Source organism: Microtus ochrogaster, chromosome 4 (assembly GCF_000317375.1).
Source record: "Microtus ochrogaster isolate Prairie Vole_2 chromosome 4, MicOch1.0, whole genome shotgun sequence".
In the NCBI taxonomy this organism is placed as follows: domain Eukaryota; kingdom Metazoa; phylum Chordata; class Mammalia; order Rodentia; family Cricetidae; genus Microtus; species Microtus ochrogaster.
Genome location: NC_022011.1, coordinates 39,687,578 through 39,693,858, shown reverse-complemented (window position 1 = coordinate 39,693,858; position 6,281 = coordinate 39,687,578).

Sequence of the window (6,281 nt, the reverse complement as noted above, 5' to 3'; positions counted from 1 at the left end):
CTCTCTCTCTCTCTCTCTCTCTCTCTCTCTCACACACACACACACACACACACACACACACACATTCAAGGTTAAGAAACTTTACTTACCATAACAGTTTCTTCGGTTACTGTGTCAATCAAAATAGGTAAGTGTTGCCTCAAGGATAGAAAACAAAGTAGTGATGCCAGCCTGAGCTATTTAAATTCCACCGCTCACTTCTACCCTGGTCAGTGAACAGAAAGCAATGGAAATGTTCTCTTAACCTCAGTCTTTTAGACAGACCTTGTGAATTGGAATTAGGAGTCATAATCATAATTGATAAAAACAAAAAACAAGCATCCAGAAATCACATATATAAACTAAGATTAAAAATATAATTTTAAAAGGACAGTGGCAGGAGCAGAAGGAGGTAAAGGTAAGGTTAGCCAAAGGTGAGCCTGAATCAGGGTCTGCAGCAGTCACACTGTGTTCACTGACTGGAAGGAAAAGCACATAGGAGTAGAGGGTCTGAAATGACCCTTGCAGATGACTTTGGACACAAAGTGCTCTAATACTGTCTGAACCAGGTCTTCAGGAACTTTAAAGCATTCTATGATTTTAGTTTGAAACCAGATTTAAAGAAAAAGAGAGAAGTTAGTTCATCAAGAGGTGTAGCAGTTTTCACTTTGGACATCTAAACATACAAGGAGTCAGGGGACAGAGTTCCCTTGAGCCTTGTTCCTGCAAACACTCATAATTACCTCAGGTCTCTCCTCTGTACTGTAATTGACCAAGTTAGTATAGTACTGATGTCAAATAAAAGTGATGGTTTATTTCTTTTTATATGTTGTGACTTTAACAATTTTTCATTTTGCATTGATTTACAATGATAGTTATTCTGAAACTGTGCTTTGTAATAAAATAATCATATCTCCATGGAACAAGGTCCCTGCTCATGAACTCTTATGAATGCAATTCCAAATCCGCCCATTTCCACCATGAACACAGTTTAACATCACAGGGCATGCATTGTTTGAAGAATTTTCATGCTTATGGTTAAAGATGTTATACTAAACTCGTACATCTGATTCCAATCATAGTTACTATAGGTGAGGCTTTTTACAAAGGAGCAAATGCTATAAAGACAAGAGAAACAAGTAGAGTAAACAATAGTATAAAAATTTTTGCAGATGGAATCCAGATAAATCTGGGAGACTGAATGTAATCCTCCAGTTGACTGGATTTTGGAGTATTTTCTTCCCGATATAGGCTCCTGAACTCCTTTCATTTAACAATTTATTTAGAAACTTGTAACTATAAATAATGTCCCCACTCCACCAAAAATGCAGTGAATCTGAGATTACTAGATTTCCATAAGCTATGATCTAAAGCTTAGGAAATCAATGAGCTTCAGTTGTGGCTTCTAGAATATTTTCTCACAAGCTATTTTCTTTCAGAGCCCTGATGTCAAACTTTGAGCTGTTTCAGGGTTGTAGAAACACCAGCAACAGATGTTCAAATCTTACAAATGTAGAATGCATGAATTAGTTTAAAAAGTATTTATGCAAATAGCCATTTATACAGGTAGATTTTTTCCCACACTAACCAGCCAAATTTCAGTTTCAATGCTTTAACTGAAATATTTAAATGCACTGTTTAAATTTTAGAAGTGAGCTAGAGAGAAGCCTCAGTGGTTAAGAGCACTAAATGCTTTGACAGAGAACCTGGGTTCAGTACCCAGCACTCACATGGCACCTCACAATCATCTGCAACTCCAGTTGCAGAAGGCCTGGTTTCTGCAGGTACGAGGCTTGAAGTTGATGCACAAGCATATATGAAAGCAAAGTATCTATAAGCATATAATAATTGTTTCAAGTAAAATTTAAAAATTGAATAAAATAAAGTAGATTTTTCCAGTTCAGTGGATAAGACAATAATTTTTAGTAAGAAGATATTTGGGAAGAAATTTCAAGCAAAACACTTACAATTAAAGCTACAAAAATACTTTCTGAAAAATTCTATATGTAAAAAGAGGATTAGAAGAAAGAAGATCTTAATTCATTTTTTTATTAACAGTATTCATTTTTAAAGGTACAAATACTCCAGAAGGAAAAGAGACAAATACAGTAATGGGAAAATTAAAAGATATAATTATCTCAAAAAATCAAGAGAAAAAAGCTGTAGGTACAGCTCAGTGACTGAGTGCTTGTCAAGCACATATAAGAGCCAGTTTTATACCCTAGCATTTCAAAAGAAACTGAAATGAAGTAAATGTTTTCTGTTACCAGCAAGGAGAGATGTGTAAGGTTTTTAGAAAGTCTGGTTCTTTTGTACTTATTAAATTGTAAATAATTCTATCATAATCCTAGTTGCCCAGCAGGAGTGGTTGGATGATGTACAGTGGTTAAGCGGGTTAGCCTCTAGATGTGAGCAAACACCAGGAGAAATTCTACTCAAATCATTACCCTCACTAGATACCCATCTTCTCAACTGCATCAGGAAATACTGATTTCCCAACACCCAAAGCTTGCTTTCTCATTTATGATTGTGTACTAAACTATTCAGGAAGAGAAGGTTGCTGACAGGAACATGAAAGATGAGCATAGATTTTTCTAGCGGCTGCAGTGTGAGCTGGTATTGCCAGCGTGCCTTACATTTGCTGTGTCGCTGATATGAGCCATCACTCAAGGCTTTGAGATGTTTTGAGGAAATGTCTTGTATTAACATTTTTCTGTTTAGGGAAATCAAATATGACCATGTTACCCTGCATACACCTAACCTAGGCCCTCTGCATGTGTGTTGTGGTTGTGTAGTTTGGTGTTCTTGTAGGACTTCTAATAGTGGGATCATGGGCTGACCCTAACTCTTTTGCCTGCTTTTGGGACCCTTTTTTCTTACTGGGTTGCCTCATTCATCCAATCTTAAGTCCCACCTACTTCAAATAGACCATGCTGACTTCTCTAATCAAATTAATCTCTTTTCTATATAGACCCTGTTGCAGCATAGAAAGCAAAATTCACATTTGGGTGCTTATTATATTAATTATTCTATAAAATGTTTTGTGAGTTGTATGTTGTCCATCCTGAAGCAATGGGGACAAACATGCAATGAGACAAATGGATAAGGAAACAAACATTCTTTTAGCTATATACACTAGTAATTTGGATGACAGTCCAGGCAGCAAGATGACTCTGTCAATTCTAGAATTTTGAAAGTTGCTTACAATGCACTTCCTATTTACTTAGGTAATATTATATCCTTCTGGAGTCTTTGATGGGGTTGAAGAATTTATAGTTATAATTATAGTTTTCCTTAATTATGATAAAAGATATAACTGTATTGTTATATGTAATTTTACTATGCTAAAGCCTTCCTTTCTATTTAAATAAAAAAGAGGAGGTGATATGGGAGTCCCCTCTGTGTGATGTGATTACCATCAATGAATAAAGAAACTGCTTTGGTCCTATAGCAAGGCAGAACTTAGGTAGGCAGGGAAAGCTACACTAAATGCTGGGAGAAAGAAGGGCAAGTCAGCGGGAGATGCCATGGAGCCACCGCCAGAGATGAAACTTTGCTGGGACGCCACGACCTCATGGTGATATACAGATTATTGGAAATGGATTAAATTAATACGTAAGAGTTAGCCAATAAGAAGCTAAGCTAATGGGCCAAGAAGTGATTTAATTAATACAGTTTCTGTGTGATTATTTCAGGTCTAAGCTAGCCGGGTGGCTGGGAACCAACAAGTGACCAAGAGGCCTCATCCAACATACTATCACTCATTGTTCAACACATCAGATCTTTTGAAAGAGAGAACTAGGATGTAAATATGTTTCCAAAACCAGGTATATTTGATTATAGAGCCTGTGACTTCTATTTTGTCACATTGTGTTGACAATGACAAAACCAGTTTAAGAACTACAAGCAGCCAGCCATAGCAGGCCTGAGGCAGCGAATTCCATAGGAGCAAGGCTGAGCCAGCAACCTAGACCAGAGAAGGCCTGGAACAGTAAACTCCATGGGAGTGGATCCAGACCAGTGTTAGTTGAGGAAGCAGGACTGGGCCAGGGACCTAGACCAGAGCAGGCCTGAGGTGGCAGATTCAACAGAGTGGGACTGAGCCAGCTACCTAGGCTGGAGCAGGCCTGGGAAAGTGAGCTCCAAGAGAGTGGGAGCCGATCCAGATCAGGGACATTTGCAGAGGCAAGACTCAGATCTGCTCCTGTTCACTGCCTCAGGACTGCTCTGGCCTAGGTTGCCAGCTCAGACATTTTTCTGTAAATGCCCCTAGTCTGGATCTGCTCCTGCAGAGGTCTCTGGCTTGGGGTTGGTTCTGAACAGGTCTATGACCCTGATCTACTCCCCAGATTCAGATGTGCCCAAGACCACACAGAGGACCTGGCTCAGGCCTACTCTCTCAGAGGTCCCAGACTCATGCCTGGATCTGCAGAGATCTCTGGTTCCTGCCTACTCCCTAAGAAGTACCAGACTCATGCCCAGACCTGCCAGAGGTCTTGGCTCAGGCCTAGTTCCTTGGACGTCCTAGACTTATGCCCAGACTAACAGGGGTCCTGGCTCAGGTCTACTCCCTCAAAGGTTCCAGATTCATGCCTGAATCTATAGAGGTCTCTAACTCTGGCCCACTTGCTCAGTGGTTGTTCGCCTGTACTTGCTCCTGTGGAATTTGCTGTTTCCTGTCTGCTCTGGCCCAGGTCGCTGGCCCAGTCAGCGACCTTGGGCCAGAGAAGGGCTGAGGCAACAAATTACACAGGAGTAGGACTAAGCCAGAGACCTGGGCTAGAGCAGGCCTGAAGCAGTGAACTCTATAGGAACAAGACTGAGCCAGTGGCCTAGGTCAGAGCAGGTTTGAGGCAATGAACCCCAAAAGAGCAGGACCGGGCCAGCAGCCTGGGCAAGAGCAGGCCTGGGTGTAGAGAGAGCCCGTCTTTTGGGGGCGGGACGGTCTCGGGCAAATGTTTATAAATTGGGGGGCACAGACGCTGGGGCCCCCTTCCTGTTTCCTGTTTCTGGGCATCGCGGGAACTCCGGTTGCGTGAGTGTGCTATTTACATTAAAGTTGTATAAGCTTATACCAATTTGTCTGTATTAATCCGATCCGCCTTCACCTGGGACAGTGAACTCCATGAAAGCAGGAGCAGATCCAGATCAGGGTCATTTGCAGAAGCAGAAAAAGACTGAGCCAGTGATCTAGGCCAGAGCAGGACTGAGGCAGCAAATCCCAAAAGAGCAGAACTAAACCAGTGGCCAAGGTCAGAGCAGGCCTGAGACAGCAAACACCATGGGAGCAGAGCAAAGCCCAAAAGTCCTGAGCAACCTCAAGGAACACGGAGTGACCAATGGGGTAACTAGAACCGTAGCACTAACTGCACCATGAGGAACAACCATCTGAGCCTTGGATCCACTGGCACCTAGGAGATTAATCACCAGAATCTCAGACAGCCCCGATGACACCAATTAGAGGAAAAGATGAGTAGACAAGGTGACAACAATGAAACACCACAAAGAGCAACACGACACCAGTAAAATCTAGAGACCCTACAACAGCAAGACTTGAACAACAAAATACAGATAAAGCACAGAAAATGCTTCACAAAAAATAACTTCAGGAGAATGTTTGAAACGCTTAAAGAGGAAATGAGAAATTCCCTCAAAGAAATGGAGGAAAAGACAAACCAAAATTGGAAGGTATCAGCAAATCCCTTAAAGAAAACCAAGACAAAGCAATCAAACATATGAAAGAAACTATTCAAGACTTAAAAACTGAAATAGAGAAAATAAAGAAAACACAAACTGAGGAAATTATAGAAACATAAATCATGAAAAAATGATCATGAACCACAAGCACAAGCATAAACAGCATAATATAAGAGATGGAAGAGAGAATCTCAAGCACTGAAGATACAATAGAGAAAATAGACTCATCAGTCAAAGAAAACATTAAATCTAACAAAAGCTTAACACAAAATATCCAGGAAATATGGGACACCATGAAAAGACCAAACCCAAAAATAATAGTTATAGAAGAAGGAGAAGTTCAACTCAAAAGCACAGAAAATATATTTAATAAAATCATAGAAGAAAACTTTTTCAACCTAAAGAAAGATATGCTTATGAAGATAAAAGAAGCATACAGAACACCAAACAGAGTGTATCACAAAAAAGTTCTCTTGCTACATAATAACCAAAAACACTAAAAAGAAAGAATATTAAGAGCTGCAAAAGAAAAAGACCAAGTCTCTTCCCAACCCTACGATGGCTCCCTAGGGGCTTCCAGGTGCCTAAGGAGAGGTCCCCAGTTA